Genomic DNA, 25727 nt, shown 5'->3' on the forward strand with positions numbered 1-25727 from the left:
TACCTCTAACTCATTGATCGGCTTGTTATGTACCAGTTTCTTCCTTTCCCTCCTCAAGTCTAGGGAAATTCGAGTTCTTACCATCCTACGGTAAGAACTCGGGCACCTTGCACCTTGCTGAGCACACCTTGCACCTCGCACTTTGTAGCGCACCTTGCACCTTGCAGCGCACCTTGCTCAGCACATCCTTATCTTGTATGATGGCAGGTTTAGCGCAGAGTATAAGGTCTATTTCATTTCTATACTCGCTGTTCGGGCTCCTCCGCGTCCACTTCCGGAAGAAGGTATTCATTATCCGCATATTATTCTGTTCTGCAAACTCTACTAATAACTCTCCCCTGCTATTCCTAGTGCCTATGCCATATTCCCCCACTGCCCTGTCTCCAGCCTGCTTCTTGCCTACCTTGGCATTAAAGTCGCCCACTAGTATTGTGTATTTTGTTTTCACTCTACCCATCGCCGATTCCACGTCTTCATAGAAGCTTTCGACTTCCTGGTCATCATGACTGGATGTAGGGGCGTAGACCTGTACAACCTTCATTTTGCACCTCTTATTAAGTTTCACAACAAGACCTGCCACCCTCTCGTTAATGCTATAGAATTCCTGTATGTTACGAGCTATATTCTTATTAATCAGGAATCCGACTCCTAGTTCTCGTCTCTCCGCTAAGCCCCGGTAGCACAGGACGTGCCCGCGTTTTAGCACTGTATATGCTTCTTTTGACCTCCTAACTTCACTGAGCCCTTTATATATCCCATTTACTGCCCTCTAAATCCTCCAATAGCACTGCTAGACTCGCCTCACTAGATAACGTTCTAGCGTTAAACGTTGCCAGGTTCATATTCCAATGGTGGCCTGTCCAAAGCCAGTGATTCTTAGCACCCTCTGCTGCGCTAAGGCCTGACCGCCACCGTGGTCAGTTGCTTCGCAGCTGCTGGGGACTGAAGGGCCGGGGTTTGATTGTTGTGTTCATATAGGAGGTTGTGGCCAAGTACTGCACCAGGGTGGCCAATCCTGCTCTGGTGAGGGAGTGCGTTACCGGTTCTGGTCACCGGGTCAGGCCGCACTCCATGCCTGCTTATGCAATTTTAGCAACACACGGATTTCTTTTAATCCGGTGGAAAATTGCCGGCACCGGGATTCGAATCACGGACCTCTTGCACGCGAGGCGGGTGTTCTACCTCTACGCCACCGCTGCACTCGTCGACGGTGGTTCATATGCATCATTTATTTGCGTAATTCTGCCGTAATCATGCTGTCGTCATTCAATCGTCATTATGCCGCTGTAGTCATGTCATCGTCGTCAACGCGTCGTTGGCAGACAGTCGCTATGATGCATCCATCGTTAAACCGTCGTCATACACTGTGGTCGTGTCATCATCCTCATTCCACCTTCATCCTGATACCGTCATTCCTTTGTCTTCACGCCATTGTCTTCACACAGTCGTGGTCATCACCCTGTTGTCGTTACACTATCGTCATAACTTAAGAATCGGCATGTCATTGTAGTCATGGCATAGTAGTTATACTGCCCTTGTCCTCCCACCGATATCATTCCTTCTACGTAAATCCATGTTCACTCATTCAGTCGGCGTCATGCCGTCATGCTTATGGGCTATCTTGGAAAACGAGTATCAGCGAAGTGGGACGATATAGGAGTATGTCATACAGCCGAAGCACCAAATGTTTCAGAACTCTGTAAGTAGTAACCACAGTTTAGCGGGGAAGAGGACGCCTATTAGCGCAAAATACAAACCGGGGTATTTCTCCCATCTAAAGATGGTAAATGCCATGTATCCCACTCGCTAAAGGGCCAACTGCCTTCCATGCGGTGACATACCCACCGTAATGCATATAGTATGGTAGTGCACTAAGCGTCATCGTAGGCCAAAAAGTAATAACACAATGAAGCAAAGTACTTAACTACACAGGTCAGGTAGGCGGCAGAGGCCAGTAGGGCGCTGGAATGAGGGGCTCCTACCACCCCTCTTCAACATCGTTTCCTGTCAGGTATATATATATATATATATATATATATATATATATATATATATATATATATATATATATACGTGTTGAATAATTAGCAATTTAGACCGAAAGTCCAAACACTCTCTGCAATAGCAATGGTCTAGCGTTGTGCTTGACGTGGGTCCGAGTACCACGGTCGCCGCGTACACTGGTGCACCAAAATTTCTGGCATCCTTCAACACTTTAATACGCCATGTAGTGCTTTTGGTGGAATCACACAGCCACATGTACGCTGAACGTAAACAGCTGCGTTAGTCAAGTTTCATCACTCTCAGGTTTGCGCCCTGATATTTTTTGTCCCGTTCATTACATAGGAAGTGGAGAAGATTTAACAGAAAGCTAATGCCCTGTGTATGGTATGTTTCACAACATTTGTTTGCCGCCCACCATTCTGAAGAATAATTTAGTCAGAAATGTAAGACCTAGAATGAGTACATTAGTAATAGCATAGTGCTGCAATATAACTCGCACATACGGCATGCAGAATCGCATAGCACCCATATAGCTATATATATGCGAAGCCCCATGGCAACGCTGATGCAGATGGCAAAATTTCGCTTGGAGCGTCCGTATAGTTGCTATCGCAATAATAGATGTGACTTCAGGAATACGGCCTGTCGCTACATTGCTGGAATGCTGTTCGCCTTCCCATCGGCAGACATCGTAATATTAGTTCTGTCGTGATGTTTTAGCGATTAGCAAGTTTTAGCTGCCTTCAGGTGCTTTGAATCTATCTATCTATCTATCTATCTATCTATCTATCTATCTATCTATATCTATCTATATCTATCTATATCTATCTATATCTATCTATATCTATCTATATCTATCTATATCTATCTATATCTATCTATATCTATCTATATCTATATATATCTATCTATAGCTATCTATAGCTACCTATAGCTACCTATAGCTATCTATAGCTATCTATAGCTATCTATAGCTATCTATCTATCTATCTACCAAAGTTTATCAGTTTGGGCCACAAGGTATAGGGTGGCGATGGCATCGTGGTCGCTCCATGGTGGTCATCTCAGCTTCGCTATCCGATTCTTATCATGCCGTCGTCATGATGCCTTCTGTGCCGAACTTGTGGCCCAGTTGTCTAGCACAATGAGCCACAAGCTGCCTGTCCATGATACCATCGTAGCCGTTGCTTCGCCGTCTTTCAGCATTATCTTCCGACTGTCGTCATGCCGTCGCGGTCACAACGTCGCCAGAAAACCTTTACGAGAAAGTCCCTAACCTTCTCGTCATACAGCCGTCATGCATTCGCAGTCATGCAGCTACTGTGGTCGTTACGGTGTCGTTCAGCTTCGTGATCCGACTGTCGTCCTGCCGTCGTTGTACCACCGTTGTCATAGGGGCTCCGTGATGCAGTCGATGTCAGACCATTTTCCGCATACACTCATCATCCCATTGTCTTAATACCGTTGTCATGTCATCATCGCGATAACGTCGTCGTGATGTCGTCCGACGTTCGTAATCGTCATGTCGTCGTAGTCCCCATCGTCGTTATGCAGTAGTCGTCATACCACTGTGGCCATACCGTCGTAGCCGCGCTGTCGTTTAGCCATCATCATCACTTCAGTAACGTCATGCCATTGTCACCATGCCATCGTCATCGTACTACCTTCGCCGTTCTATCGACATGAACCCTTTTCGTCTATTCTGTCGTAATTATGCTGTCGTCATTGAATGCTGATTACGCCGCCATTATCGCGGAATCGCCGGCATTGCGTCGTCATCAGGCAGTTCCTATCATGCATCCTTTGTCATACCGTCTCATTCGTGTCGTCGAAGTCGTGTTATTGTCGTAACGCCATCGCCTTCATACAGGCTTCGTGATCTCATTCTCATCATACCGTTCTCATGTCATCGTCCTCATGCATTCGTTAACGAACCATCGTGGTTATGCCGTCACGACCGTTCTGTCGTCTTCATTACAACTTCATCGACTCGCCTCAATCCGTCATTGTCACGCAGTCATTATACCAATGTGATCATGCCGTCCTCGTCATAGCGCCTTCGTCGAGTCATCGAAGACATTTCTTCGTTATTCTATTGTAACCATGTTGTCGTCATTAAATCATGATTATGCCGCCATTGTCGTGCAATCGTCGCAACTGCATCGTCATGGAACAGTCGCAATCATGCATTCGTTGTCATACCCTTGGCGTCATTCCATCATTGTCATTGTTTGTTCTCATACCATCGTCGTCACACACTTGTCATCCCATTGTCCTCATCGTCATTCAAGATTGTTTGGTGCGTTGCCGCTTATATTCGGTAGCCTCTGTCCATCCCCTAATTATCTTGCTAGTAGTACTATGTCATCCACCTACAGACCAGGGGCCTTCATTTTAACCTTTTGCTAGTTAATAATGTAAGAATGTTGAAACCTTCTGCATAACTTTCCAGTGGCCTTTCTATGCACCTGACCTCCGACAAACTACACTGACATTCCAGTTATGTCTTGCTTCTAACGAATAAAACTGCGTTTTCATAAAAAGTAATAGCGTTAGGAGTGCATTTTTGCCGCAAGTTTCACGTCTCATATCGCGAAACCGATAAAATGTTCAGAATTAATTTCAAGTCGATATACCTTGCGAACAAAGTCTGCTACAATTCGCAACTTCTAATATGCGCTGTACATTATTTAGTAACAAGCTTCATTAGTGATATTTGCGTAATTAGTCATTTATACATTTATTTTCTCGTTTGTGTAGCATCCCCCTCATCGAGAAATTAAGTTCAAAGTTTATATTAGAGCGAAAGCTATGGTACGCAATGTCTCGCAAGGTCAATGTCTCGCACCGCGTCGCATTGACATTGACCCGCCGGAGCGCAGTTGGTGCTCGATGGTAACAACTTTATTAAAATTTTGCTCAGGTAAAATCTGGCAGGCTCGAGTCCTAGAATAGCCCCTCACGAAGAGCCACCCTTTTGGCGCTCGCAACGAGGGCTTGTTGTCGTGTTCGGTCTGACATTCTCAGCAGGTCCTCCTACGTCTGCTGGGAGGGAGCTGGTGGGAGCAACCTGGGAGGGGTTAAGCCCTCACAACCTCAAATAATGCGATTTTGGATAGCCAATGTTTGATTTGTGCTGTTTTGACACAGTGGGTTCCATTACCCTTTCGTAAGTATGGCCTGCCAATGTGTGCTGGGGAACGAATTAGCTTAGATTCGACGCAGGATCGAGGCTTGTGATCGCGTGCGGCTTGCCTTTCGAGGCGGATAGATTCGCCTTTTGTGCCTGTAGTAGTTTGTTATTTCGTGGTATGTCGTCGGTGCGTCATCCAAGGGATCCGAGTCTGAGGGGCACACCTCCCGGTTGATTAGACCTCGGGCTACCCAGTGCACTTCCTCATTCCCTTGATTCCTCGTATGGGCAGGGACTCATACGAGTTCAATAGTATTTTCATTTGTGAAATCCCGTAGGACTCGCGCCGCGCAGACGCCTATGCTGCCTCTAGAAAAGTTGACGATTGCCCTTTTGGAGTCGCTTATGACGTTTTGCATAGAGGGATTCGTGATGGCCAAAGCAATGGCAGTTTCTTCCGCTTCCACGGTGGACGCTATCTTTATGGTCACGGCGTAGAGGATAATTCCCTCTCCGGTCAGGACGCTCACATGTAACTTTGTGATTTTGCTTTGCTGCATCGACATACGCGGTGTGCTGGTTGCTTTGGTAACCTCCTAGAAGGGCTTTGGCTCTTGCAGACCACTATTGTCGTGTCTTCCAGGCGGCATGTTCTTGGGTGAGAGTTTAATAACCAAACCGTTATTGACTGCATCAAGTAGAGTGGGTCGTCCTGCTGAATTCATAACGGGATTCAGCCTGAGTTCACTCAGAGTGACCCTGCAAGTTGGGGTGCTGAAGAGTCGTTCACGCTGGGATGTATTATTCGCCTCCGTGAGCTCGTCTAGGGTATTGTATACACAACTCAAGTAATGGTAAGTGAGGCAGGTGTGTCGTCACGCCACATGACCCGCTGCGGAGAGGCGTCGCTGCTGCGCCCGCTGGGAGCCTCCCCACGGCGACGCCACGTGACTAGGCGAGGGTTCAAGGGCTAAATATAGTCTGGCGTACCGTGAGCACGCGCACACGTCACGTTGGCGAGTGAGTGAGCGAGTGAATAAACTTTTATTGGGTCCAGCAAAACGCGATAAAACGCGCACCCGACTGATTCCACGACGGGACTGACAGGTCTAGCCTACCGGCCCGATCGCGGGCGCGCTGGACGACCACGATTTGGTCTTCAAAGACAGGAATCGCCGGAGCGCGTCCCACTCTTCCTTGGTTAACTTCGGGCGCAATGACCCGCACTCCCAGAGCATGTAAGACAAAGTAGCAGCCTCACCACAGGACACACCAGAACAATTCGGGTAAATCTCAGGATATATGCTATTAAGGGACGCCGGATTTGGGTAGGAGTTAGTTTGCAAAAGTCTGAGCGTGACCGCCTGCGGCCTGCTTTGATTGGGGTGAGGCAGTGGGAAAACACTTCTAAGTAAAATAATTTAGTAATTTCATTGTGCGTGATAGGAGCGTCTCTGTGTCCGGAGAGAGAGTCGCCCGATACGAGGGCAGCGCGGTCGGTAAAGCCACGCGCAGCCTTGTGGGCAGAGTCGTTGAGGTTCAGAGAGAGAGAGAGAAAAAAAACTTATTTTTACGCCAGCGTCCGGCGCTCAACCCTGGTCGGTCAGCTACCAGTCCTCACCCAACACACCTCTGACATGCTGGATAAGCACCGGCAGGAGAATGTTAGTTGCATGGGGTGGTGGAGTGAGCCAGTCCGTCCATGACCGTAGACTGATGTTAGTGGGAATGTTGGAGAGGGCTGACTGCAGTTTGGGTTGAGTGGGAGGACAATGCCACAGACAGTGCTCTAGGGACGGATATACCATGCAGCTCGGGCGTTTCGGTAACCCAGGTAGGCCTTGAATATAGTGACAGAAAAGAGGAGTCACTATGAGGTTTGTTTGAAGTCTTCGGAGAGTAGCCCTGTCTTCTCGCGAGAGGTTAGCAGGTGGAGTAATAAAGGCGACGGCATTGACGCGAAGTTGCTGTAAAAGTGATGTGCGCTCCTTGTGCAAAGTCTTTCTGTGTTCCCTTGGGTTAAACTCGGATGGCCATAGGCACGGGGGACCCAGAAAACTAACTACGCGGGTGAGCTCATGAGCTCAGAAGTCCCCCCCCCCCCCCATGCCTTGGTGTCCAGGTATCCACTGCAAGGTAACACAGAGCGAAGGGTGTGCATCTAAGTGACATTGAAGTAGGCTGTGTATAGGCTCAGGTAGCAAGTTGTCGCGAAACATGCGGCATGCATCTTGGCTATCGGTGCGAATAAAGATGCGTTGGGTAGGATAATGAGGCTGGGTGACTGCTTCGAGAACAGCAAGAGCCTCTGCGTCGGACGGATTGGGGACTCCTTCCTGTGTGTGTGTTTACATGCTCGTAGTCAGGGCGACTACTGCAGTTGGACATCTACCCTCCGAGTGACTAGCGTCCGTATAATAATACGTAGTGTCTGGTAGTGGGTTTTCCCTATTTACTCGTTTGACTAACTGGGAGCGGCGAGCTTCGTGTTTGTGCGGCTGCATATGCTGTGGTATGGGTAGGACCGTGAATCTGGGTAGTGAGTCCCGTGGTGGTGAATACAATGGTGGAAAAGGGGGTAGGGCACCTGTCTGGTATCCTTGATTTTCGAGCAGTTTGCGCCCTTGTGGGGATGTTTGAAGCCTTTGAATTGGCGCTTGTCTGCAAATTGTAATGCGCTGATCAAATGTGTTGAAAAGCCCAGTGGCGGCCGTTTGCGGCAAATCAGGGTACTCCTAAAGCTAATATCGTATGTTTGCGGAGCGCCGTTTCTAATTTGGAGTGCTGGGTCTTGGTGAGAGATTGATATGTTAGCTGGTAGAGCACATGGGAGTAGACAAGCGCCTCAATAATCCTTCAAAGTTCTTGCTCCTTTAGTCCTCTGTGTTTACGTGTTGCTCTAGATAGCATGTGGTATAGCTGGTTTAGTTGTCCGATTGATTTTTGCAACTATACTTCAGCTCTACCGTCATCCTTAAGGATGAAGCCCAGTATTTTAATGTTAGATTGGTGCGGTATTTGAGTATGTTCGATATGGAGACTGATGCTTTGGCGCTGCTCTTCCGCGCGGCGGCCTATTTGATCAGTTACTACTATGTACTCAGATTTTGCTGGAGAACACTTAAGGCCAACACCTTTAACGTATTCGTGAATTGTATCTAAGCCTGACTGGATGGCGTGCCCCTGTTCTCCTAGGGACCCCTTGCAACACCATATAGTAATATCGTCTGCATAAATATTGTAGAGCAACCCCCTCAATCGCCCGACGTGGGCACGGAACGAAAGGATGGAGTGTATGGAGCTGTAACCGTGTTTGGCGCCTTTCAGAATTTGAACTACAAGCCGGGCTACCCGGCCTTCCAACAATGCCCTGACGGCCACTTTCAAATCACTGTACACCATCTATTTCGGACCGCCTTGCATGGCGAGTGCAATGGCCACTTGAACTACAGCGTCTACATTTCGACTGAAGCTTTGACGCACTGGCGCAGCTCCGACGCGCCCGGAGCCAAGCGACGCTCGCCCGCGTGCCTTTAACTTCGGACTAGAAACGTGCCTGCTTCACCGGCGCTTGGCTGCGTTAGGCGCGTTTATTGCCCGACGCTATCGTCGCGCCGGCAAGCGTCGCTCGTCGCCGGGCGCGTCGGAGCGTGTTGGCAGCATCCGGTTACATTGACTGCGCCAGTGCGTCGAACCATCGGTCGAACTATAGACGCTGCTCTCAACAACGTGACGTAACGTGTGCGCGCGCTCATGCTCAGTCAGACTGTATTTAGCTCTTTAGCATAGAGATGGAAATTTCAGCAAGAGCGGACACTCCCATAGAGCCCAGCGGCCGAATTGACTGTAGCACACCAAGCGGATGTTAGTGACTCCTACCGGTTTCGGTTTTGGGCGCGCGCGTTTTGAACACCAGTTGGTACACGCCGCGCCGGCTCCGCTGCTCGGCGCGGCATTCATTTTTTTTTTCGCTTCTGCTGAACCTCGCGTGGCCTTGGCGTGGAATCGTTTCATTATTAAGTAGAAATGATTGAGATTGACCTTTACAAGACTGCGCCGAATCTGTCAGGTACAATTTCATAAAAAAAACGAAAGACGCCTTCTGAAATGATGAAATGTTTATTTTGCTCTACATAAATGCTCGTTCCTGGCTTCTGCATTTCTGCAATGTCATGTTCTTGAGCTCCTCCGTGTTATCTTTTACGCGTCCTGCCGGCGCATGAAACAGTCCCGTGTTATCACACTGGGCAATCGCTCGTCGTGTTTTCGAGAAGCGTGAGTACCGAAATAAGGTATATGTTGTTGCAGGGCTATAAAATGCGTCACAAACTTGTCCCACTGAAATTCAGTACACGCAACACTAACTCACTATGGCCGGCTTGCTTTTTTCCTAACAGCTTCACAACCCCAGGCGCGGCGAGCAAGCCTCAAGATATCCCAAAAAGTTACCAAATAAATTACAATGCTTTTTCAGGTAAGAGAATGCGTCACGAACTTCTAATGGGAAGATTCACTACACGCGAAACTAACTGCGGCACACAGCCGAGCTGCTTTTCGCTAACTGCGCCACTACGCCGAGCGCGGCCACTGCGCTTGAAAAGTACCCCAAAAAGTAGTGAAATTAGTTACAATAATGTTTTGGGTCAGAGACAGCGCCCAAACTTGTCCCGGTAAGATTCAGTACACGCGATACTGCGTCACACGGCCAAGGTGCCTTTCGTCAGAAAGCCAGGTGCGGCGAGCGTGCCCCAAAACTACCGAAATAAGTTATAATTATGCTTGGGCTCATAGAAAGCGTCGCAAACATCTCCCAGTACGAGTAATTAACTGATTAACTAGGCTTGGACTGCGGAGCTGTTTTTCGATAACTGCGTCACTATATCGGTTGAGTTTTGTGCAGTAAGCCTAAATGTGCTTGAAGTGCGTCGCATACTGTCAAACAAAATTCCTCACCTTGCTCTAGTCTAGTAGTGCAGCGGTGCCGTGTCGAAATGCAGACGGAACACAAGAGAACGCCGGGAGCCCAAAAAACGGGCTACATCCAAAAGAGACGGGTCGCCGAGCACGCGCGCTTCACATGCGCAGCCGGCCTCGCTCACTCCTGCGGCTTGTCTGGCGCATGACGTATGCACGTGCGTCTGGCGTGCCGCTAGCTTGTTGCTAGGCAACGCAACAAAAAGTTGCAAAGTATAAGTTCATTTACACGCAAAACTTTTTCACTTTTAGTGGGAAGGAATAAAAAAAATGAAACGTTGTCTGGAAGTTTATTTCACATTCTTTTTTTCTGATGCTCGCGTCAACTAACGGATGGTGTTGAAACTAGGCGTGACGTGTTTCCTGTTGCCAGTTTTTGAAGAGTGTCCCCTCTTGTTGAATTTCTTTCTCTATGTCTTTAGCCTCGCCATGGATGACAAGCCGGCTAGGCCGTCTTTGCGTGCGCTTCAACCCAAGCGACGGGCTGAATCCAATCATCCAATAGATATAGCTAGGTCGCAGGCTGCGAAATCTCAAGCGAAGACGAAGTTACCTGCTGAAAACACAGGAGCAAAGGAAGGCTGTGTTATCACGTTGTAGATAAGCTTAGAAGCGAGGAAGCGTGACAAGATCGAAGCTACTGCAACCACCGCCGTCGCTTAGGAACACGAACAACAACAAGGAGAAGGAGACGAAGCCGTGCATGCAGGCAACGGCATCCACAACGAATGTTAGACGGGCCACACCCTTCGGCTGACAGCAACCTCGACTGCGATGGCCAGGTTTCACCGTGACCTCACGGACAACTCGTTCGGCAACGTGTGTAACGCGTTTGAAGTACTGTGTCTTAGCCTAACACGGTTTGCATAGTCTTTGAAAAGCCAAGCCAAACAGACATTTCGCTCGTGAGAACTAGGTTTACAATAGTTAAACCTCAGCCAATTTTTTGTGCTATCTGACCCCTTTGACTATTAAAAATTTGATGCAGCTAAAAGAAAACAAAAAAAAAACATCCCATATAAATTTTCCACGATGATGGAAGAGGAGGCTTGCGAAGGTGATTCTTTAAATATGATTGTATAAATAAGAAATTGATTTCTCTGTGTGCCTCAATTCCGACAGACAACAAAAGTCATACACAGACTGAAGAACCTCGCTCACCTGATTTGCATAGCACTTTGGTCAGCGATCAAAGCGAGACTTGCGGGTAACTATGTGATTGCAAACATATAAAAAGAAACAATACCCCTCTTTGTGAAATAAAGCCGATGTATTGGTTCGTTAAAATGTCAAAAGCAGCTAACATTTCTTTTTTGCTTTGGCATATTGGGACTTCTGGCTCCACATGCTTCATGCCGCTACTAGCGTATTCGATTGTGCTCCCCATCGAGGCCTCGAAGAATAGCTTTCTCTTTTTGTTTGTCTTAGAAAATAGCTACCACCTTTGAGTTTTCTCTCACTGTAGATTTCTCATTGCCTAGGCAAAGGATGTGCAAGGACGCGGGAGAATAAGCTTGTATGAAGCCTCTCATTCAGGAGTTCTTTCGTTAAGAATCATTGACGGCGATCGTAGCAAATAAGAATAAATACATTTTCGCAGAAGGGAGATATATGTCAAAAGATTTAGTGGTAAATTATTTGTACGATGAGATCAGTGCGGAAAAGAAGTATCGAGATCTCCACACATGGACCAACACAGCGTGTTATACTGCGTGCTTTGCGAATAACTGTTGGGCCCCTTCTGGTGGCAGTTGCCAGCCTGCTCCTCGCTTTCCCTTTCCTGGTAACTGTGTATATGTGTTCAAACCAAATCATAATAATTACGGTTCTAGAGCAGGGTAGCGCTTGTCTTGTGTGTTTTCTTTTAAATCTTTGGTGTATTGTACTGAATCTGAGAGTAACCTTGAATACGTAAATCCAGCTATGGTGGATGAATGAATGGATGGATGGATGGATGGATCTGTCTATCTAATCTATCTATCTATCTATCTATCTATCTATCTATCTATCTATCTATCTATCTATCTATCTATCTATCTATCTATCTATCTATCTATCTATCTATCTATCTATCTATCCATCCATCCATCCATCTATCTATCTATCTATCTATCTATCTATCTATCTATCTATCTATCTATCTATCTATCTATCTATCTATCTATCTATCTATCTATCTATCTATCTATCTATCTATCTATCTATCTATCTATCCTCTTACGCCGACCCAGCTGCACAAGTAGACTTCTGCTGGGGCAACTTAATATGTGCTATTGATCGTGAGTCCATCGGGCTCCTTTCATTGTTGTCACTTCAGCTTCGTGATATCCTAGACACGTCATGCCGTCGTAATCACGCCTTCTACGCCGACACAGTGACTCAAGTTGCCTAATAGCTTGGGTACTTGGCGTGGACTTGTGGACGCCATGCCGTAGTGGTCGTTGCATCCCCACTATTCCAGCTTTGTCCCCCGACAGTCGTTATGCGACAGTCGTCGAGCCATTGCCGTTATACAGTCGTCATGCATTTGTTCGTACACCGCTATCGTGATGCCGTTGTGGTTAATCACTCGTCTTCATTCCAGCGTCGTGATGTGACTTTTATCACATTGTCGTCCCGCTTTCTACGCCGATCCAGTGTTTCAAGTTGTCTAATAGCTTGGACGACGTCGTACTTTCTGTTTGGAGCTAGACGTCGCCGTGGTCGTTGTGTCGGCATTATTCCAGCTTTGTCACTCGACTCGTCACACTGTCTTTTTATCATTGCCATCACCTCAGAAACGTCGTACCAACGTCTTCATGCCGTCGTCTTCACACCGCATTCTTCGTTCCATCGATGTCAGTCATTCTTCTTCACTTATATGCAATGATACGGTGGTCATTTTATCGTGAATGTGCCGCCGTTATCATGCCGTCATCGTCTGATAGTCGCTATCATGCCTTCACTCCCAGACCGTCGTCTTAATGCCATTATTGTCCTGCCATCGTCGTTCGTTACTCCAGCTTCGTCATCCAACTAGCGTCATTGCGTTGTCATCCTCCCATTGCCCCCTTGCCGTTGTCATGCCATCGTCGCCACTATATCGTCGTCATACTGTCGTCGACATCCACTTGTTCTTACAACGTCAATGGGAGGCGGTCACTGTCATTCCATGGTCACCAGTGTAACTTCGACATGCGACTCTCGCCATGCCGTCGTCGTCTTTCGTCGTCGTACCGTAGTCGTCACGCTTTCGTTTCACCATCGTCATCACTTTAAGACTGTCATCCCACTGTCGTCCTGCCATCGTCCTCATACCACCTTCATTGATCCACCGACGGTATTCCTAGTTCATGATTCTATCGTAATAACGCTATTGTCATTCGATCGCGGCGATGCCGTCCTTGTCATTACACCTTCGATGTTAAGTCACGATCACGCAGACGCTACCATATGTCCTATGTCATACTGCCGCCGTCATGCCGTCTTGGTCGTGTCATCTTCATTCAGGCATTGTTCATTCTCGCTTCCTGACCCTCTCACCATTAGCGTCACGCCACCGTCATCACGCCGCCTTCGTCACCTCATTGCTTTCATGTCGTCGTCATCACTTTGACGTCGTTATATCAGCGTCATATTTGATCACTCGACATTTTATTGTCGTCATTCTGTCGTCGTCATACGCATTTGTCGTTCAATCATTATCATTCCTTTTTCTTCATTTCATCGTTACTGCATCGGCGTCACACAGTTGTCGTCATAGCTTTATGTACATGAGCGACCTTCACAAGCGAGTCCCATAACATAATTGTAGAATATCCGAGTATGAGGCATATAGCCAATGTGACGGAAATCTACAAATTACTACTACACGTGTTAAATAAACGCGACTTCAGGGATATGGTGTCGCCACTTTACTCAATTGCTATTCGCATTGCTATCGACAGTCATATTGTGATGATTTGATTTCTGCAATAATTTTTTTATTCACACAACCGCCACGCATATATTTCTCGGTGATGCAACTGAATGCCGCAGCGTATTCAAAGGGAAGCGCGAGAGAGGAATTGGGCTGCATAGACCGGCCGCTTCATAAACAGAACGTCTCTAGTGTGTCGATACTTTGCTTACAATGCGATACAATACGGCGTGTCATTACATTGTTTCAGTGCCACAAGCATTAACGTCGTCGTTCATCGACAGTTGAGGTCTGTGGCAATTTGTTCTCGCGTAAATAACGAAGAAGCACTTAAGAAGAAGGTGCGGTTCAGTTTCGTGCAATAAAGCTTGTAGAAATTCGTCGACACAAACCAAGTAACGTATAAATAACATTTGTATACACATTAGTGTGGATTTCAATGAATACTAACAATAAAATGCTTGTCCTGTGTAATTTTTTCTTACTATCTTTATTTTACATCGAAAAAAAAGTATTTATTTCACTAAAGAAATCATTACTATTTCCACAGTCGAAGCGGAAACCCGTATTATTCCCATTCGAGGTTTTAGCAATCAACCACTGCAAACATTCTAGGGGCCGTAGTCATTATAAACACACTAGATTAAAGAAGTTGCCTCCCCTGAGGAAAGTTGTGCGAAGTATTTGGACGCCTTCGGCGTCCACTTGCCTCATCTGCATGTTAAGGCAGAAACGTGGCTTCTGTCTAAAGAAGTCATTGCCTCCATTGTGGAATGCACTGGACCAAACGCTCTTACATTTGGATTGCTAATTGGAGCAACGTGCAAGAGAGCGCATTCCCAGCGTTGGTATTGATGCATGTCCTTTTGTTCCCAAGATAATGACATGTAGTTTGCACAGAACACGGACGCAGGTGACAAGAAAACAGTCAGCCTTCGCCAGCTCCGACCGGGCTTTGACGTTAATGCAAGCGACTTTTTAGTAATCGAGTACACATGCATCAGTGTCATTACACCAAATACGCTTCCAGGAAGCTTTGATAAACGTGTTTGCAATTATCAGACTTGGCTTTTCACCTTTGTTACCATTTATTAAAATGTAGTTAAGCTAGCGTTAAAGCTGCAGACATGACATTGGGAAAAGTTGGAAGGCGGTTGAACCTCCAGTTAAAGTCGTTGAGAGAGACATCTTTACTGAGTCAGTTGGGGATGACATCGGTGTTTAGTCACTGCGCATGACGCCCTATTTCCAACCACCTTTCGAGTTCGGCGAGTAGGAGAAGCGTCGCACCGTTCAATTGTTTGACAGCACTAACTTCGGGATCGGCACACTATTTTTTCACTCCGCAATCATTGTAGAATTGGGATCGGGGTACGCTTTTAGAAAGCATTTCTGTTTATCAGCTCGCGTTTTAAGTACGATGACGTTTTAATTATGTGAAACAATTACCGGGACCATATATATATATATATATATATATATATATATATATATGGAAGGGAAAGATGGTCCATTGAGACCCCTCAGCCGGAAGATCGGCCGTTATTAACAGTGTCACGAATGTGAAGGATATACAGGGTAACCATTTTCAAGTATTACGGAATGTTTCGAGATCGCCTGTGGCAGATAGCATAATTCTTGTCATTGAGCAGGAGTATTCGAAGAGGCGGACTTTACCGGCAAGATTGATTGAAACACATATCCACATAATTTGTAAGAGTTTCCTGATCAGATTCTTAACTAATTAGTTTACGGCCCTTATTTAAATTTACAAACTGTAGCCTGTGAGATTTCTAGACGCATCCACTTGAACTGAATATCTAGGATTACATCAGTTCCGAGTTATTATTTTCCAAAGTGTGAGACGAAATAGATGGGCCCACTAGGGTTGAGGATTGGGCGAGTTGGTATTGCATTCTAACCCGCCGTGGTTGCTCAGTGGATACAGTGTTGGGCTGCTGATAACGAGGTCACGGGATCGAATCCCGGCCATGGCGGCCGCATTTCGATGGGGGCGAAATGCGAAAACACCCGTGTACTTAGATTTAGGTGCACGTTAAAGATCCCGAGGTGGTCGACATTTCCGGAGTCCTCCACTACGGCGTGCCTCATAATCAGAAAGTGGTTTTGGCACGTTAAACCTCATAATCTAATCTAATTTATTGCATTCTAAAACTGGTACAGCGCAACGTAGAAAGGAAGGAACAAGCCAAGCCGGCCAGATAAAGGAACGGAGCGCTCTGTTATATTATCTCCCCGGCTCGGCGTGTTTCTTCCTTTCTGCGTTGCGCTGTGCCCGTTTTAAAAATACGTGGGCGGCGCAGTTAGTTTCGTGCTTCAATGTATAATAGCGTGTCTTGTGAAAAAAGTGAACCAAAGGTTCATTTTTACGGCGAGTTTAATGGCGTATATCTCCAAACTGGCGTCATCTTGAAAATTCATTACAAACGTATACGTCTGACAATCTCATCGGCTACAATTCTTATACTGCAATATTTGCCGTAAAGTAAATAATTACGAAGTTAATCAGCGAGTTTTCCTTAATTAACAGAGTAAGTCTTCCGATTTTTCGTGCAAGAAATGTCCGCCTACCTGAACAATCCAGCTCAAGGACTGGAATATTGGTATCTGATGCAGGTGATTTTTCAAAAATTCCGTAAAATATAAAAGTGATCTCCCCCGTATACGCATATTTTAGGGAAACATTACGTGCCCTTAAAACATGTGTATGTTGCTGGTGTTCCCGCTCGCTCTGCTTGGCCATTGACCAGACCACTTTGATGTTTCTCGGTTCCTGTGCTAAATAAAGCCTCGAAGAAAACTTGCGTCTCTGACTTTCCGCTTGACGTTCTTTGTTGCTGTGTTGCCCACCCTACAGGCCGCATACTTACTGGTAAGCTTCCTAGTTCTCTCCCTCAACTGTGAATAAACGTTTTACCTGTACAGATACCTCAACACTCTCCCAGCCCATTTACTTTCTTCTGCATTCCTCAGTCGTTCTTCATACTCAATTTTACTGCGAGCTTCCCTCACTTCAATACTAGTCCAGTCTATATCACCCTGCACACCTTCATTTGTGGTTTTCCCGTGAGCGCCCAACGCGAGGCGACCCACTGACCTCTGGTTCCCATCAATTCCTGATTGTAGCCCTAATTTAAAGCAAACAACCGCATTTCCAAAAGTAAGTCCTGGAACCATTACACCTTTCCACATACCTCGGAGCACCTTGTACCTATCGTAACCACATAGCGCTCTGTGCTTCATTATGGCTGCATTTCTCTTCCCCTTCCATGTTATGGTTGTTTCATGTGTTTCCAGATATCTATCTCTTTCGTTTATCTTTATACCAAGGTATTTATATTCTGCTACCCGAGGTATTTCCTTGCCCTGTATCGCCACGGTCTGTTCACTGTTTTCATCGAATACCATAACACCTGATTTTCTAACACTAAATTTCAAACCTACATTGTTACCTTCCTATCCACAGATATTAGCCAGACGTCCCAAATCACTTTGCTTGTTAGCTAGCAACACTATGTCATCCGCATGAAATAAACCTGAAAGCTGCTGCTCTACTACTGTACTGGCCTGTTTGTATGAGATTAGAGCCGATATTACTTCCTTCTAGAGCCCTCTCCATCCTCAGCTTGCCGATCATAAACAGCAGTGGGGATAAATGGCCCTCCTGCCTCAGTCCCTTGTTGATATGAACTTTCTCCTCGCTGCTCATCCCTTCCCATTCAACGCAAACGGTATTTTCAAGGTAAATCTCTCTCAAAAGCTGCAGACAATCGTCACCTAATCCTTCCCCTTCCAGAATATCCCACAAAATGTTGCGGTCTACGTTGTCATAGGCTCCTGTAATGTCTAAAAAGGCCACATATAACGGTCTGCCTTCTACTTTTGGTATTACAATACACTGAGTAATTGTAACAAGTAAGTTGTCATCTAAGAGCCTACATATTCTGAAGCCATTCTGAAGTTCTCCCAAAATGCCATTACTTTCTGTGCATGCTTGAAGCTTTAATTTGGTTGCCAGCATTGCTAGCTTGTATATTACCGATGTAATATACAGGCTCCACGCCAAACCCTGCCTTCTGGTAGCACGAATCGGAAATGAAGGATTGACAACGCCACTGCTGCTGGAACCACGAGGTCTTGGTGCTGATTTCTGCTGAACACCAGAAGACGCCAAAGTGCTGCTACTGCTCCCCTGGTGCGGTGGTGGCTTCAGGCAACACCAAAACTGCAGTGAAAGCTGTCTTGTGATGCTGCCTTGCCACCTGAAGTAATTGACAGTCCCGAAGACGAGGACCGCGATGGCTCCGGATAGAAGGGACCTTCACGCTGCCGCTGCAATCCGGAGGAGAGGAGTTCAGGGCTCTGGGCCATGCGGTCCAGGCCTTGGTCCGGATCTCGCCGCATGACTCGCCAGTCGAATGCGGTCTCGTAGATGTGCCTCTAGCGGGCCGTATTGTCGGCGACGGCACCCCCCTCCCCTCCCCCTGCAACTGGGGTGGCGTGTGCTGGAGTGAGGTTCTGGTTGCGCTGCTCTTCGGCTTCGGCAGCCGCAGAGCCACGGCGGCTGGGCTCATGCCGCAAAGGTCGCCATATTGCATATCGCCCACGTCGTCGCCGCATGCCTCTGCTGCCGACGCACTGCTGATGCAGCTTCATCCGCTGTCTTGGAGGCCTTGCTGCCTGGTTCGTTATTGATGGCGGAGGATGAGGACGTGGAGCTCAAACCAGAGGTTTTTGACTGACGCGGTGGCTGCCGCGCGCTCCACTTGCTGCCGCTGTTGCTGAGCCGTTGGTTCTCGGCCGCGATCTTCGAAGACGACGAGCCGCAGCTGATGCTCGTAGATATAGGGGGCGCGCAGGCATGGGGAATCTGGCCGATATCAGCTATCACAGCGGCACTACTTCAGGCCAGGACCCGTGCTTGGTGTGTTCGTAGTAGTCCCACGCCTTGGCCCTTTTCTGGCCTGACGGTTGCTAAGGCGCTTGTCATAACCTGGAGGTGTTGTGTCAGCCTGGCGATTGTTTAACGAGGTTACCGGTACAGTACTGTGCCAGAGCCGGCGAGGAGGCTTGGACGCCATCCCTGGACGGTGCTGTGGGTAGTTGCAATGGTGCTAGGGTGGCGGGCTTCATAACAGAGGAAGCGTGGATGGCGTTCCTGTGAAAGAGGGACCCGGCACGCCAAAGGACCGTGAGGACACACTGAAGGCAGGAACGCCTTGAGACAGGTTAGTTGTAGACTGAGCTATTGTAAAGGAGAGAGAAGCAGGGTCGTCCGGCAGAACGCCTGGTTTACGTCCAACTTCCACCTTCTTCCGAGCGTGTGACGCCCGAGCACCCTCGGCCAAGTGCATCTGCTCACAATATATATATATATATATATATATATATATATATATATATATATATATATATATATGTGTGTGTGTGTGTGTGTGTGTGTGTGTGTGTGTGTGTGTGTGTGTGTGTGTGTGTGTGTGTGTGTGTGTGTGTTGGTGTGTGTGTGGAACATAACTGCTACCAGTGGTCACGAGGGCACATACCTAGTAACACATCGGCCATATTTTTTATGCTGCACGATCTCCGGCATACGACTGCGAAACAGTACAGGTGCATGTGCGATACAGAAAAGTGGTCGTAACGCGCCAAAAACGATTAAAATTTGTGACAGTGTGAAGTTACTGTCAAAAATGCAGCAGCTCACAGATGCACTGCGGAGACACGATGGCACCGATGCAGGCAGAGCACACCGAATCATTTTCAGCGTGCGCAAAGTCGTCAGCAAGTGGCTGAATCGCTGCAACTTTAGAGCGATAGAAATCGTCCAATGTATTCCCAGTAGAAATTATTGTGGTGGCGTTGAGTATTGCGGCCGATAGACACCTATAGAAAGGCCTGCCGCATACTCCAAGTTTGTGGGTGCATCAGTGCAGCCTACTGTTTGGTTCTTAGGTGTGGCGGTGCTTTAATGCATCCACACTTTCATCGATCGTTCCCCACAAGCTCGTCATCCGTTCGCTGCATGATAAGCACGAATATGTGCAAATCTGATGAGGTGTCACAGTTATTGATGTGACTGTATATTGTGCACTGTAGTGCATGATTAGTTTCCTTCTTTCGTGTCGTAAAAAACCTGCTCAAGATTTTAACGTCTGCTTTTAAGCATTTAGTAGGAGGCAAGGTAGAGCCCTTAACAGAACATATCAGACAACTGAAATACTTTATATAATTGTGGTACATGCAGTCTAGAAATAGGGCAAGGCTGTGCTCGCGCATGGCGTAATTATTTTGCCCCGAACCAGCAGCGGAAATGCGATAACGCCAATGAGGCACCACGTCATCACTTGAGCTATGATGGTCGCCAATGAAAAATATGTTCCCGGGAGGAAATATTCTGCGCTGCTTGAGCCACCGACCGGTATCCCGACTGCATCCGCATAACGAGGTCGCAATGTTTACATTATTATTATTTTTTTTTTGCAATGCGAGTTGCCTTATGAGCTTGAAACGCACACTGTGAGCGCCCATTTTTAAAACATGCTTCGGAAACAGAAAGAAATTGTCGAATGTTGCATACGATAACCCAATAACTTACACTCTAAAAACAGAGAGTTCCGGGAACTATCTTCGAGGGATATATCTGTTTGTCCCGTATTTGACTCCCTTTTCGAGAGTAGATCAACCCCCTTTGAGAGAGAGTAGAATAACACCCACTGACAGAGTTTTATTACTCCACCGCAATGGAATGCTAGTACTCTTCCACATAGTGCTAATGCTCTCCCTAAAAGGGTGATAGTACTCCCCCTACCCGAGTGCTTCTACTCATTTAAAGCTTTACATGATCGATTATTGTGACTCGAGTATGCAATCGAACTAAAGCATAGCATGGCTACAGATGTGAACCAAAAAGCAGATGTGTCGAATATTATGATTCATCAAAGGCGATACAAGCATAAGTACACGCAGATAAGTACACGAAAACGGCAAACAAAGAAGCAAAACATAAATTGACAATGGCACCATCCTGTTTCGCATATCCATTCCATGCACGTGGATTTTGCATGCGACTATGCACATAATGGCACAATGAACCAACTACCTGAAACCAAAGCTTTTTTCCTACTGAAGTGGTTAAAATGCGCTAACGTAAGAAAAATTATCGAACTTCACAGAATCTTCGTCTCAAAACAAGCACATATGTGTCTGGGAATATTAATACATCGCCTCACTGTGCACTCAATCTTAAGTCCAGAAAAGTATTATGTGCAAAAATGCTTTAATTTTACTTTGCCTTATAAAAATTATGTCTACAGAAGCCATGAAACAAAGGGGCTTTTGCTTCACACTATATGTGAACATCCGCCAATTGATGAACAAGTGTTCTACTCAGACGCTCTCAGTTCTTTGCATTGAATGCCTCTTACCTCCACTGGCATACTTGGCTGGCAAGCAGATTGAGTCACTCTAATCAAAATCTCAAATGCCTGCCAGAAGCACTCATATGACTACGTCACAGAAGGAGAAACCACAATTTTACATGTGCAAAATTTAATTTTTCAATTGCAAGCGACTCTGTGGATTCTATTTAAAACTTAAGGTGCGCACCATGGTGTACACAGTTAAAGGCCTTGATCCTTGGTCTCGCTTCGGGAGTCGCGAGCGGTGCTAATGAATTTGTTTCGTGAGCATGGGCGTAAGCGATAATGACTTCTTATAGATGGTGTGCTCTGCCCCCAATGCTTCCCGTTTCTGGAGCCTAAGAGGAAGCCATACTCCTAAAATTAGGTGTAAGAAATAGATTCTGTCTCCTTCAAGTCAGCGTTTAAAATACAGAATGACAGTGGTTGGTATTTGCACCCTTGTATTTACCTGCTGTTAAATTATGTCAGCAGCTAATCAAGGATGAGCTGTCGCTTTTTAGAGTAAACACAGGCACCGTGCTCATTGCAAGTATGTATTATATCACTAAGCAAATTGGCAATGTTATTGTACCACTATTTTTTTTTTGTCACATGGATATACTTTTTGAGAGGCAAGACAAACAGTGGTTACTTCTCACAAAAATAATCAGCTTTTTTTTTATAAAAACACATATCTGACTTTTCAATGACACTTCCTCCTATGCGTCTGTCTCCAGAGAGCATATTTAATCTTTACTGTCCCATCAGAGACATTACAAAAGATACCATGTTAAGATGACTGCCTAGAGCACGTGAGAATTTTCGTCTTTGTGTCACACACTGTATTTTGAAAGTTTTGGTGAGATTTAGTCAAATGGTACACCCAATATACCCACATTCTAGTTTTCTTGTCCAAATTTCAAGGCATGCATTTTTATTCTTTGGATTGCACTCCTCTGCATTACGTGAAGTCGCACTAGGCTGGCTCTTTGACATCCTTGTGTCGTTGCAGTTGCCTTCTTGCGTTATATAAAGCGGGTGCCTGAAAAATATTGTGTGCGAAAGCCAACACGAGGACATGGCATAAAACAACATCAAGAAAGTCAAGGTCATGGCAGTAAAAGAAAGTCTTAGCTCTTAGTCTTCCCACTGAAATGTACAAAAAAAATCTAAATGACTGCAATAGTCAACTGCTAAACTAACTTCAATTTTTTTATTTAAAGAAAAAAGGAAATAACGGAAAGTTCATCCTCGTTCAGCACCGATGTTACAATACTCCAAATAATAAATAGAATGTTGGTCAATGTCAGATGACATAAGTCTGTCATTAGCCTATTGTGTCACAAACACCACTTGTGACATATCCTAAGCACGTGCCCAGTGTGCCCCTCGCACCATCTCTGGTTGTGCCACTGTTCAAGCCATGATTTGAGGATCATATCTGCAAACATGATGCTGAGTAGGGATGAAAATATGGTAATACAGTTGAATGAACTCCGCTTTCCTTTGCACTGTGGCTGCCTGTTCTCTTAGAAGCAAAACACGGTGTGCTCTTTGCCCAGCGTGCGTGAGTGATACACAGCCACGTTCGCGGCCAGCCTCCCACAGTCGAAGCAAAAGATTACACTAGTTTTTCTTCTCCATTGCCGCAATAGTTGAACGGACATTCTACTCTCTCTCAGAAGGGCAGAGTGAAAATAACATTTCACTCTCTCCTTGCTGACGGTCTGAACAATGAATTTCACTGCGCTCGACATTTTGCGACAGTAAAACAATGCCTTGAAGAGTAACTCCTCCCCTTCACTCTTGCGTTACTCTCCCTTGTTTTTAGAGTGTAGAACCAAATGAAGGGAGGCAGAAATAGCATAATATGCTTGTACGTTTCACCAGAGGCGCGAAGCACTAGTGTTAGCAAAGTTTAACGCTGCGCTTGAACTTATCGAACGGTGTCATTAGATCACTACCTAATTATACGCGGGTGCAGCACGTTGGCACAAAGCAGGAAGCAAGGTAAAGTGCCGCTCGGCAGAAACAAAAGTGCCCTGGCATTCACCGGGCGTCTCACAGCGCTGGCGTACTAAAGGTAGCCGTCAGTGGCATTGGATGCGCGGCGTCTTCCATGGTGCATGTTTATTAGATATCGTTAGCATGACGTTTACTTAGTAGACGTTCCCCTCAAATCAGTGCACATGCTAGAGTAGCTCAGCGGGACCACCAGTGTGCTTGTAGTGTTCGGGCGCACAACGCACGATGCGAGAAGCGGAAGACAGAACGCTGCCCTGGCTCCGCTGCCGAGTCGACTTGGGCGGAGCGTTGACGGTGTGTCCAGATCGCTTCGCAGATCTTTTTCTTTCGTTTTTTTTTCTTTTTGCAGCCACGTGTTGTTGCACTTCGAGTCTCTGGAGGCTCCCTAACCAGAGTGTCGAACGGAAGCTTTTTTTCGTTCCCGTTATAGTTCCGATATTCGTTCCGCTTCAACGAAAACCGGCCAGTTCCAGTACAACTTCGGAGCAAAAATAAACTGTTCAGTGTGGTTCGAAACGGTTCAAGTGAATTTGCATATAGAAAACTAAGTACAGAAAACGTGCGCAAGTTTAGTGCGTAAGAAAGCTCGACGGTGCAGCTAAGCTACACAGAAAGATTACGCGCGTTCCTCCTCATGCTGCGCGTAGTCAGTTGTCAGAAAATAATTATGCAGCTCCAACACCCATGCTAGAATCTGTGCGAAGCAAAGAGAATTCATTGAGGAAATGCACAGAGTCATCTAGCCGGTTTCTATTCTCCGCTGAAGAAGGGACAAAACAGGAACAAGAGCTAGGGGTACAAGAAGGGATGATGAGGAAAGGCAGTAGGATGACAATGTTTACGCGTTCTTGTCCAAATGGCCCACTCTGCCTTAAATGCAACACGCTATAAACTGAAAATTATAAGAGAGACTTGTTGGCGCGTGTCGCTGATTATACGTGCGGCCAAGGGAGTAGGGCCTATATTCACGAAAGTTATCACGCTATAATTGTTTGTAAAGGAAAATTTCAGTCCATCCTGTTGCAAAACAAGCTATTAGCGGAGGCGGCCAGCCGATGGCAAAGAGCAGTTACGGACGAAATGCATCGTGACTTTGGTTCCTGGATCCTATTCGGCAGGACATGGACGAGCTGCTAAGGTTTGCTCATGAAGAGCAAGGCCAGGCACGGGCTCCGACACCTATGAGGCTGGCACTATTTCCAAACGGAAGGCTCCTTGTCATAGCGGACCAGGCAAATTTGCAGGTGGCTGATTTGAGGTGCGACATCGAAAAGCAGGCCGACGCCTTCCACCTCGTATACGATTGCACGGCCTCCACCTACCGGCCGGCGGTTCCATTTCAACGGGGCGAAATGCAAAAACTGCCGCGTACCATGCATTAGGGGCACGATAATGAACACCAGGTGGCCATAACTAATCCGCAGTCCACCACCACAGCGTGCCTTATAATATCGTAGTTTTGACAGGTAAAACCCATAAAATTGAAGTTAATTTTAAACACAGCGCCTATGACATATTGTAAACAGTCTACCCGCAGCCCTCCGTCACGCAGGTTTACAGCTATGGAAAAGGTCATAAGGAGAGCCACAGCACAGATAGTGTATTATGGACTGTCGTATAATTTTTCCGTGAGACCTCTTTCTCCGCGCAAATATAACTTGCCCAATGCTAGTTTTCATTCTATTCCGACGCTACAGAGAGCGTTTACTCACTTAAAGTAAACGGGTCATACCCGTTTACTTTAAGTGAGTAGTTGTAAATGACCCAGGATATTAAGCAACGAAAACTTTTAGGCCATTTCTTGTGGGCATACTCGTGTGATTGAAAGCCATGACGCAGAATGGCATCCCTTCTTTTTTGCAACGGCTATATATAAGTATAAGACTAACGCAAGACTTGTTGATGGTCTTTAACTTCAAACGCTAACGAGCCTATTTCTGACGTGTCTGGCCCCCGGCACGATATGCTGAAAACCGTGTAATGGTACAGATGGTTTCCAGAAGAAACTACTGACACGAACACAGAGGAACGACGACACACGCTGGACTAGGAACTGAACGTTTATTACTCGTTTCCCACACTTTTCATAGCACGAGACAGCCAAAGCTTCTTTTTTGTTTTGTGATGTTGGTTATCTATTTCCTAAGGTGAATGATCATTTTCGTGGAAATAGCCCTTTTGTTTTTATGTTAGTGTAATCAATGGTGTACAGACGCATGATTGCTCACTTCTGTCAATGTCCAATGGCTCCTATAAATTTGCGCTTTCGCTT

At 46.4% G+C, this 25727-nt stretch overlaps 1 long non-coding RNA gene across 1 annotated transcript in view; it reads right to left on the bottom strand.

Annotated features, from left to right (window-relative positions):
* The window catches only part of LOC129387258 (uncharacterized), a 29784-nt gene extending 19510 nt beyond the window's left edge, over positions 1 to 10274 (bottom strand). Inside the window, exon 1 of the long non-coding RNA XR_008614515.2 lies at positions 10091 to 10274. This is a non-coding gene — a long non-coding RNA (uncharacterized lncRNA). The remainder of the gene's footprint in view (positions 1 to 10090) is intronic.
* Positions 10275 to 25727: the final 15453 nt, after the last annotated feature.

This window comes from Dermacentor andersoni, chromosome 2 (genome assembly GCF_023375885.2).
Source record: "Dermacentor andersoni chromosome 2, qqDerAnde1_hic_scaffold, whole genome shotgun sequence".
Classification (NCBI taxonomy): Eukaryota; Metazoa; Arthropoda; class Arachnida; order Ixodida; family Ixodidae; genus Dermacentor; species Dermacentor andersoni.